The sequence below is a fragment of the Glycine soja genome, chromosome 17 (assembly GCF_004193775.1).
Source record: "Glycine soja cultivar W05 chromosome 17, ASM419377v2, whole genome shotgun sequence".
Classification (NCBI taxonomy): Eukaryota; Viridiplantae; Streptophyta; class Magnoliopsida; order Fabales; family Fabaceae; genus Glycine; species Glycine soja.
The window spans coordinates 20751976-20763467 of NC_041018.1; the positions used below are offsets into that span (position 1 = coordinate 20751976).

Here is an 11492-nt window from a genome sequence, read left to right on the forward strand (position 1 = left end):
TTCAAATTTGTGAATTATCCCAATCATGAACTGTCTTAAATAGTATTATATAATAAAGTATATGGTATGCTATAGGCTCAAATTTAAAGTTTTTTCTGATGGTCTGAGTTATCCACTGCACACATGTAAGTTCGGTATATACATCATATATATATATATATATATATATATATATATATATATATATATATATATATATAATATGTTAAAGGATCAGCTTGGAAACTGCAGTATCGTCCCAAACTATGATGGTAACAAGATGGAGAACAAATACTGATGAACTTCAAAAGCAAATTCGAACTCTAGAAAATGATAAGGAAAGTCTTATGAAGGACATAAACAAATTGAATGAACAACTCAGAAAGATGGAAGAAAAGATGCATGGAGTACAGGATCTAAATCAAATTGTTGAGGATCATAATAACACTCTCCAAACCCAATTCAATGAAGCACATAGTAATCTTGATCAACTCTCAGAGAAAGTCGAAAATGTGTAGCAGCCAGGCGAGGAGGCCAAGACCACAAATTTATAACACACACAAAAGGATTCATCAAGCCAGGCTGAATTAAAAAGCAAATCTGAAGGACAAGTTCCTTTAAATGAGGACAATATGTTGTTGAATGATATTAAGTCTGAAAAGGAGCTTACAAATGGTTTGGTAGAAGATGATGCAAAAGATAAGGAGCTTAAGATTGCTGGTACTGTTGAAGACGATGTAACATCAGACAACAAGCTAGAGGCCACTGGCTCACCATTTGCTAATGAACCTAATGTCACCCGTTCATTGGAAAATGATGCTAAGTCAGTAGATAAAACCTAAAGTCAAACGTTTTTAACCTTCTCTCTCAAGGTATCAGTTCAAGTTTATTTATTTGTCTTTATTGCTTTCTTTGCTTCTTCTGAATTTAATCAATAGTATAAGGTTTTTGATGAAGATGACAACATAAGATGAATCGGTTTGGTCGGCTTAGACATTCATTTATGTTTGAGAGGAAGAACCAGCCAAATTAACCTTAATCCCATGAAATTAAAACATTAATTATACATTTGTGATTCAATTGAACTTGAAGGAACTCAATTGAAACAAGACAAGTGTATCTAGGATATTATAGTTATCTAAACCTTAATTGGAATTAGGAGTATAAATAGGCTTCCCTTGCTATCTACTTCACTCACATTGCTATATTGTACTATATTGACATAGGTATTTGAGAGCTGCTTGTTTTCTATCCATAATTTGAGTTCTTGTAAGATCATGATGGCTACGTGAATGATGTCAAAAGTGTTTGTTGTTCTTCCTAATTTTCCTAATAAGTTCATTATTTGCAGTTTCATTTAAGCTGATTTTGGTTTAAGAAATTCTTAGCGTGTTGGGAAGTTGTGTTTGTGACTTCTATTTGGTCATGTTATCAGGTTTCCATCGGTTGCATTTGGTTAATTGCAGCATTATGTTGAACATAAACAAAAAAACGGGTATAAAAACTGCCAAATTCAGAAACCATTATCCCATTTACATCATCATATAGTACACCATACAAAATGCGTCAAGAATTAGACACTACGAAGAAGGAACAGTATATGAAGAATGAAGAGTACCTGCTAGGAAGAAGGAACAGTATCTGAAGAAGGAAGAGTACCTGCAACAATTTAAGATGAACTGCCATAAGTTCCATTTTCAAAGCTTTCATCCAATATATGCATTAAATATTAATGGATTTGAATTATGTGTATGAGTTATGTAAATGAATCTAGCAAAATCAAATATATAAATAGTAAATTACATTAGACGATGTTAATTAATTCTCCTTCATCATGATCATTACGATTAGCATGAAAGTCGTCAGCTTCTTCTCCGACAATGTTAGGAGTGATTTGCGCGATCAAAGGACTAATATAGGTGTCCATGTATGAATCATCACCTTCTACATTGACACCAATTGTTTTGCCCTGGAGAACTACGCACCACTTTTCATCACATGGGTCTTGCACATAAAATACTTGTCTAGCTTGTTCTGCCATGATAAAAGGGTCATTGTGGTAACCAAGTTTCTTTAGGTCTACCAACATAAATCCTATATCATCGGTGCGTACACCGGTGTTGCTGTCAACCCATTTACATTTGAAAACACATATAGTAAATTTCACATAGTTAAGCTCCCAAATTTCATCAATGAACCCAAAGTAAGTGATGGAAGCTACACAGGGATTGGCGTCATTCACACTTGCGAAGTGTTGAGATTCAGCCCTTAGGGTGACCCCACTGTTCTGCATTGTACTTTTGTCATCTTGTGCTTTTGTGTAAAATGAATACTTGTTTATGTCGTATCCTTGCCAAGTTATAACATTTCTTTTAGGCCCATCTGCTAGCTTTCATAATGTTTCTGAAGCATTCTCATCTGCAAAGATTGTATCTTTAAACCAATCACAGAAAGTCTTGTTATGCTTTTTCAACACCCAATTCTTTGACATTTTTGGATTATTCTGTTTGACTAAAGCTTCATGCTTAAGTATGTATGGCAAAACTTCATTACTGTTGTTCAAGACATACAAGTGAGCTTGTAACAAATCTTCTACACTTAGAGTGATCACATGCAGTCCTTTTGAACCCTTACCACCCACGCTGTCATCATGCCGAGACTTAGGAAGGCCAACAGGTTTAGCCTTCTGAATGTATTCTAAACAAAATTCAATGGCTTCTTCTGCAATGTACCTCTCAACAATAGATGCTTCTGGACGATATAGATTCTTTGTATACCCTTTTAAGATCTTCATGTATCGCTCAACCGGGTACATCCACCGTAGATAAACAGGACCACAACATTTGATTTCTCTGACCAGATGCACAATCAAGTGAATCATGATGTCAAAGAAAGAAGGGGGAAAATACATCTCCAACTGGCACAGAATAATTGCGGCCTCATTTTCCAGCTCATCAAACTTGACAGGATCAATGACTTTGCTACGTATAGCATGGAAGAAAAAGCAAAGGCGAGTTATAGCTAACCTGACTTTGTTTGGCAAGATGTCTCGTATAGCCACGGCTAACAATTGTTGCATGAGCACGTGACAATCGTGAGACTTTAACCCTACAAGCTTAAGCTCCTTCAACTGCACAAGGCTCTTAATATTTGAAGAGTATCCTTGTGGAACCTTCACCCGACGAATACACTGACAAAAACTTATCTTCTCCTTTTTGGACAAAGTATGGCAAGCTAGGGGCAAGTAAATTTTCTTCCCATCAGACATTGGATGCAACTGTGATCGTATCCCCATATAAGCTAGATCTTGACGGGTATTCAAGCCATCCTTCGTCTTGCCTTGAATGTTAAGGAGCGTCCCAATCACACTGTCACAAACATTTTTCTACACATGCATAACATCAATACAATGTCTAACGTCTAGATCAAACCAGTACAGAAGATCAAAGAAAATGGACCTCTTCTTCCATATGCAAGTCTTACTTTTATCCTTCTTTTGGGTCTTCCCAAATATAGTATTCAGTTGTTGAACCCGCTGATATACCTGCTCACCAGTCAATGGTATCGGTGCAATATCGTGCTCTTGACTTCCATTAAAAGCTTTTTTCAGTCGTCTGTAAGGATGATTGGGTGTTAGAAAACGGCGATGCCTACTGTAGACTATTTTTCTTGCATGTTTTAGTTGTATGTAGCTTGTGTTTTCTTCACAGATGGGACATGCATGATGACCCTTAACACTGTAACTGGTGAGATTCCCATATACTGGAAAGTCATTAATGGTACAAAAAAGCGTTGCACGCATTTCAAACGTCTCCTTGCGAAACGCATCAAACACTACAACCCCCTCTTCCCACAACTTTCTCAGGTCTTCAACCAACGGACTTAGTTAAACATCAATATCATTTCCTGGATGTCTTGGGCCCGATATCATAATAGACAACATCATGTATTTTCGCTTCATGCACAACCAAGGAGGCAAATTGTAAACTACTAGCAGAATTGGCCATGAACTGTGTTGAGTGCTTAAGGTGCCATATGGATTCATTCCATCACTGGCTAGTCTAAGTCTAAGATTTCTTGGCTCTTTCCTAAAATCTGGATACAAAACATCAATCTTCTTCCACTGCGAGCAATTAGCTAGATGACGGACCATTCCATCAGAAATTCTTCCATTTGCATGCCATGTAAGGTCTTTTGCATTGTCCTCATTAGAAAAAAGATGCATAAACCTTGGAATGATTGGAAGATACCACAAAACCTTCGTTGGGGGGCCCTTGTTGGAGTTTTCATCAGAACTGCTTTCCTCTTCATCCTTCACTTTGTACCGTGAAGTCCCACAGATAGGGCATTTTGACATTTCTTGGAATTCATGCCTGTACAATATGCAATCATTGGGGCAAGCATGAATCTTCTAATACTCCATACCCATCGGACACAATATCTTTTTTGCCTTATAGTAAGTTTTAGGCAACGTGTTGTCCTCTAGAAGCAGATTGTGCACTACCTCAAGCAGTGAGGTGAAACTTTTGTCACTCCACCCATACCTGGCCTTCACATTAACCAGACTTAACACCATAGACAACAGGGTTAAGGAATTCTTGCACCCCATATACAAAGGCTTCTTTGAATCACTCTGCAATCCTTCATACACAAGGGCATGTGCTTGCTGGAAAGACTCTTGTCCAAGGTCACGAATCATGTCCTCCAAGCGATTTCTCATTTCTACATCAAATGGTTCAGAATGGGACTGACTCTGCATGTCTGTCACTTCACCATGCCATATCCACATAGTGTAATTCTTCTTAATCCCATCACACAATAGATGGTCCCGTATGTCGTCCAGTAGTTGTCATCTTCCATTCAAACAGTTGATGCAAGGACAATAATATTTTCCTTCTTCATTCGGTTGACCTCTTTCTGAAGCAAATTGCAAGAACTGCTCGATGCCATCCTCATATTCTGGGCTCATGCGACTTTCATTAATCCAACTTCGGTTCATCTAAGCAATTCCATGCATGAAAATCTCACCTTTTTATTTATAGGTGTGGCCCTATCCCATTTAGGAAGAATGTCTTTTATGTTAGCTTCAAACGTCAGGGTTAGCATTATTTTGAAAATTTTGACTAAATTTCTTAAGCATTTCGCATTGGTCTCCAAGTACACGACATGACATCGGTGAAATGAATTTCCCGATAATCAAGTATGCACTCAGAGAACAACTTGAAATGCATTGAACCGAAATTTCATCAAATTAATCAAAATAATAATAACCTTAACCAATGAATCTAACATAAAAATACCAGTCTCCCCAAACTGTCCAAACGAACAATTCAAGACTAAATACAATGACTAATGCAAACTGTCTGCAAGAATCATTGCATTCAGTCTCAAACGGGAATCTAAGGTTCACTCAGCATGAACAGTATTTGTTTATATAGCAAATTACATTGATGACGTACAAGAACATACAAAATCTAAATTTCAATTACAGACAAATATCCACATCAACAGTTCTTTATGTACGTAATTTCAAATTCTGGGTTTGTAGGGTGCTTATGCTTTATTATTGTAGTTGGGTATATGTCTTCTTTTGTGAATATGTTAGAGGTATGACAGAGGTGGATGGAATATGTGACAACCAAGAAGGATTAGGTTGTGAGTACACCAGCCAACCCACTGCTTCCGCAAGTAGTAGACTTGACCTCTTGAGTGGACCTCATGTGCCAGCAAAGGTGACTAAACTCTGCCTTTCAATTTTTAGATGAGGGTGTGTGTGTGTGTATCAGGAGGGTGTGTCTGTCTGTCATGAGGGAGTGTATACATCCCATATATGCGGTACCGCCAATTCTCCAGTGCCGCCAATTCTCAGGTCAACATGCAGCTTCAGACCCTGGACTACTGCATAAGGATCTTGTTGGAGAGAAAACTATTCTGATTTCTGACTTGTATACAATTGTTGATGAAAAAGGAAATGTGGATAACTTTTTTGATGTGTTGGAGCAAGAATGCAAACAAAGGTGTCACAACCTACCCTTCGGCGGGAGGGCGGCACGTGACTCGCGGGTGCGTCTTCCAAGAAAGGAATACGCGCGGAGTCACCACCAATGTTTATTTGAGGAAAACGTCGGAAAAATCAGAAAAGATGTGGTCTTCGAACTTTAAGTGTAAGGTTCAGGAGTTGTATTTACGCACGGGGAAGGTATTAGCAACCAACACGTCCGTCACAAGGGATGAAAACCTTTAATCAAATGTGCAAATGTGACTTCAATTTATGTTATTTTCCCTTTTTACGTTCTTATGTCTTTTTACGCCTTTTTATATTTTTATCTTTTTGTGGTCGACGAGGGTGTTTCCCTTGCCCCTACGTATTCCTCGATTGTGATAAGGAAATCAGACCTACATAGTTCTTTGAGAACAAAGTGTTTGGTTAAGTTGTTTTTATCCTTTTTTTGCAAAATATGTTTTTATTGAATGAAAGGTCATTTAAGGCATTGGACCATTAAATGATCTCTTGTTATTTTTTGAAAGAGGTAATAAAGTTACATGTTGATTTTAGGCTTTTAGAAATCTACATTTAATCAAAAAAAGCGGAAAAGACCATTTTAAGGCGTTGGACCTTTAGAAATGGCTTTTTTAGGCAATGGCAAAAAGTTTGGTTTATGAATTGATTTTAGCCTTAGTTTCACTTTGGTTATTAGTCGATTCGATTAAGAAAGGGAAATCCCAAAGAAAACGTCCGATTGATTTTTATTTTTTTTTTATTTTGCTAAAAGATATTTTTGATTATTATATTATTATTTTGCCTCTTTTTAGTTTTAAACGTGGTTACGGCATGACCGAACGGTCGGAATTCATTTTAACAGAAATTAAAGGATGTTACAATACGAATGATTGGTGGAAATTTATTTTATTTTTGATTAGGAGAGAAAATGACTTAAATAAATTACTAAAGCACGTCAAAAGGGGGTACGGAAAGTAAATGAAATGAAAATAAAAACATGCGAAACAAATGAGAACCACTAAGGGTACATAGAATGAATTGAAAAGTTCGATTTTGGGAACTTACCGGTTGAAGACTGAAGAACGACGAAGAACGAACAAAGAACGACGAAGAACGGTTGAAAATCTTCGCGAAATCACCCACGAAAACGTCACGGAAGCGCCTCGGCTTGGATTTTCTTCACGGAAACAATTTTTCTCACTAATTTTAAGTGAATCTCAGATACCAGGAGGGTTGAATATTTTTGTTCTTCCCTTCTTCCCCTATTTATAGGAAAAGGAAAGAGAAGCTTGCCACCAAGCTCGCCCAGGCGAGCTAGGTTGCTTCCTCCAGAAGGCACCGCCTTTTGGAGAACATCCTGGAAGGCCCAAATGGGCCTGGTTGCTATTTGCACCCCCTTTTTACTAAATACACCCCTTGCCTTTTTTTGCTGATTCTTTTTTCGTAACGTTACGGAAACTTACGAATTACGTAACGATACTTGTTTTCTTTCTGTAATGTTACGGAACTTTACGGATTACGTAATCATCCCTTTTTTGCCTTCTGGAATGTTACAGAACTTTTCGGATTGCGCACTAACACTTCCTTTTAATTTCCGGCATGTCACGGAACTTCACGGATTATGCTACAATTCTTTCTTTTGACTTCCGGCATGTCTTGGAACTTCACGAATTGCCTAACGATGGGTGCCAAGTACCTCGAAGTGGTCAAACGAGGGTCGCATCCCAACAATGGATGGTCCCCGGACGAAATTAGGGTATGACAGTTGCCCCTCTTTACTTGTCTTTTATTGAGATAAAAGGGAAGTAAAGATAAGACACTAATTTCGTTCGAGCAAAACACCATTCGGCCGGTGAATCTCCCTGTCAGTGTGATGTGCCATCATTTTCTTCTATTTTCTAAACCCTTTTTGCACCATTTTAATTACTGATTGGTCTTAATTGTCAATTAATTAGGCAGTTTTATTATTTGGTCTCATTTAGCTAATTTGATGTTTTTAATCTAATTTCAGGAATTAATGAAACATTGAGCTTAATCCGGATTTTGGTTGTGGACTTGAAGAGGGCAAATAAAGCAACGCTTACCTTAGTTAATTTTTAATTAGGAAATTTTGCAATTTTATTTTATGTGGTTTAGTGTTTATTTCGTTTTGGGCCAGAGTATTGTAATAGGGCCCAGTGACTTTGAGTGACTCTTTTTAAATAGCAGCCTTGGGATTCATGCAGGGCATTCTGTTATGCCATTCATTATTCAGAGCTTTGTTTAGGGTTTTAAGTTCTTTCTGCTCTAATGCTACTGTTTTGGTTCTTAATGCAATTTCCCATTTCCTGCTTCTAATTACAATTTCGTTCTTGTTTCTTCTTCTACTTTCATTTACGTTTTTGTTTTCATTTTCGTTTCTGTCTCATTTACGTTTCTGTTATTTACGTTTCTGCTTCATGTTTCATTTACGTTTTCTGTTTGAATCTATGGAAGGCTAATTATTCTGGTGTTGTTTCCTTCTGAGGAAGAAGCCCAACTCTCTTTGAGGTTTCGTTTATAATGTGGTTCCCTGGCAGTTTTCCCTTCACCAGTTAACCCAAATTCGTGAACATTAATCAGTACACACTTCGTGTTCGATTAATTGCCTCCTAACTTGCGTTCATGCTTAATGGACGAAGGGCTAACTGGTGTATGTGGTGCCTAATCACGTATTGACAACCCTATGTTGATTTTCGCTTAGTAAATTGAAATAGGGTTGGATTAAGTGGTTACTGTTAGGGACGAATTCTCCATAACCCAGGATAAGAGAATGGCTTCTGAATCAGAGGAAACAACCCATTTTTAATATTATTAGTTTCATATTCATGTTTACTTGTTCTGCTCCTTAAATCACAAAACAAACAACCCCCCCCCAATCGTTACTGTTACTGCAAGTATATTATGAACATTTGGTTTATCATTGCTCGTTGGGAAACGACCTAGGATCACTTCCTAGTTACTGCATTATCATGTTTATTTGATTCGGGTACGGCCTCGATCAAATTTGGCGCCGTTGCCGGGGAGCAGTGTCCAAAGGTTCATAATAGCTAGATAGTGTTGTGTGTTTAATTCCTTCGTGTTTTATGTTTAATTGTTAGTATTGTGTTAGTATGTGTGTTAGTGTTGTTTAGTGTCCTGGTATTTTGTTTAGTGTGTGTTCTGTTTCAGTTTTCCTATTAAGCGCTTCCCCTGTTTCAGTTTTGGGTGTTTTGCTGTGAATAGTGTTTTGCGACGGACTTAGCGACCACTTTTGCTTGCGGCAAAACAGAGTAGTAGTAGAAATCAAGTAGAGACGGATTTTAGCGACCACCCATGCTGAATTATTTGAGATTTTTTGTTTTAGTAGCTAGAGTTGTTATTTTCTACTGAATTTTTTTGTGGTAACTTATTTTAATCTATATTTTGTGGGAAAAATAGCTAGAGCCTTTAGTTTGGTCAGATTTGAAAGTTCCAAAAAAGTAGCAAATTTTGTGTTTGTCGAAACTTCAAACGGCCATAACTTTTGCTCCGGTTATCAGAATCGCAATTATTATATATGTATTTGGGGTAGAAAAAACTTTCCTACGCCGTGGCAGCCGGGGCCGATTGAGGTCTCCATTGTCCAAAAATAGTGATTCTGTCAAAAGTTTTTTATTTTTCAAGTTTTATTCACTTATTTTTCTTAACCTACCATTTTTAGCTTCCATAGTTAGACTTTGAATTTTTGCCTGAAATTTTTTGTGCTATCTTCTCATCATTTTATAAGGTTGATCACAAAATTTCAAGTCATTTGGATATCATTTGAGGGTAGCTGTAGTTCAAACCTGCACCTTTATTTACATGACAAGGCAACTAGTTGTGCATGCTGAATGTAGTGTATGACTAGAGGCAATCCATCTGACTTACAACCCTTTGATCCTGAGATAGATAGGACATTTCATAGATTAGTTAGGCATCACTTTATACCTTTTGATCTTCCTGAGCATTCCATTACTGGTGAATCTGTGCATTATGTTATTGGTGATTTTGAACATCCTGATTTTGAGCATTATAATTTTGAGCATTCTAATTCTGAGCATTCTGATTTTGAACACTCTAAGAACATGGTACAACCTCCACCCCATGAGAGGACTCTAAGGGAAATGGATGCACCTGATTTCACCTACGAAAGCTTGCACATCCAATACCCTGATGAGGATGTCCCATATGTTCTTAAGACTCGACTGATTCATTTGCTTCCAAAGTTTCATGGCCTTGCAGGTGAAGACCCGCACAAACATTTGAAGGAATTTCATATTGTCTGCTCCACCATGAAACCCCTAGATGTCCAAGTGGATCATATATTTCTGAAGGCTTTTCCTCATTCTTTAGAGGGAGTGGCAAAGGACTGGCTGTATTACCTTGCTCCAAGGTCCATCACGAGCTGGGATGACCTGAAGAGAGTATTCTTAGAAAAAAATTTCCCTGCTTCCAGGACCACAACCATCAGGAAGGATATCTCAGGTATTAGACAACTCAGTGGAGAGAGCCTGTATGAATACTGGGAGAGATTTAAAAAACTATGTGCCAGTTGCCCTCACCATCAGATTTCAGAGCAGTTGCTTCTCCAATATTTTTATGAAGGACTCAGTAATATGGAGAGAAGTATGATAGATGCTGCCAGTGGTGGAGCCCTTGGAGACATGACTCCTGCTGAAGCCAGAAATTTAATTGTGAAGATGGCTTCCAACTCCCAGCAGTTTAGCGCCATAAATGATGCTATAGTCATTAGAGGAGTGCATGAGGTAGCTACAAACTCAACTGCATCATCTGAAACTAAGAAGCTTGAAGGCAAACTGGATGCATTGGTTAACTTGGTAACCCAGCTGGCCTTGAACCAAAAATCTGTACCTGTTGCAAGGGTCTGTGGTTTGTGCTCCTCTACTGACCACCATACAGACCTTTGCCCTTCCATGCAGCAACCTGGAGCAATTGAGCAGCTCAAAGCTTATGCTGCTAATATTTACAATAGACCTCCTCAACCTCAGCAGCAAAATCAACCACAGCAGAACAATTATGACCTCTCCAGCAACAGATACAACCCTGGATGGAGGATCACCCTAATCTTAGATGGTCTAGCCCTTAGCAACAACAACAGCAGCCTGCTCCTTCCTTCCAAAATGCTGCTGGCCTAAGCAGACCATGCATTCCTCCACCAATCCAACAACAGCAACAACCTCAAAAACAACCAACAGTTGAGGCTCCTCCACAACCTTCCCTCGAAGAACTTGTGAGGCAAATGACTATGCAGAACATGCAGTTTCAACAAGAGACCAGAGCCTCCATTCAGAGCTTAACCAATCAGATGGGACAGTTGGCTACACAATTGAATCAACAACAGTCCCAGAATTCTGACAAGCTGCCTTCCCAAGCTATCCAAAATCCCAAAAATGTCAGTGCCATTTCATTGAGGTCGGGAAAGCAATGTCAAGGACCTCAACCTGTAACACCTTCCTTATCTGCAAATGAACTT

The 11492-nt window shown here is 38.3% G+C and overlaps 1 non-coding gene across 1 annotated transcript; it reads right to left on the bottom strand.

Annotated features, from left to right (window-relative positions):
• Positions 1-10461: 10461 nt before the first annotated feature.
• Positions 10462-10568, bottom strand: LOC114394331. Its single transcript, XR_003662732.1, has one exon. It is a non-coding gene; the product is annotated as a small nucleolar RNA R71 (small nucleolar RNA).
• Between the last annotated feature and the right edge of the window lie 924 nt (positions 10569-11492).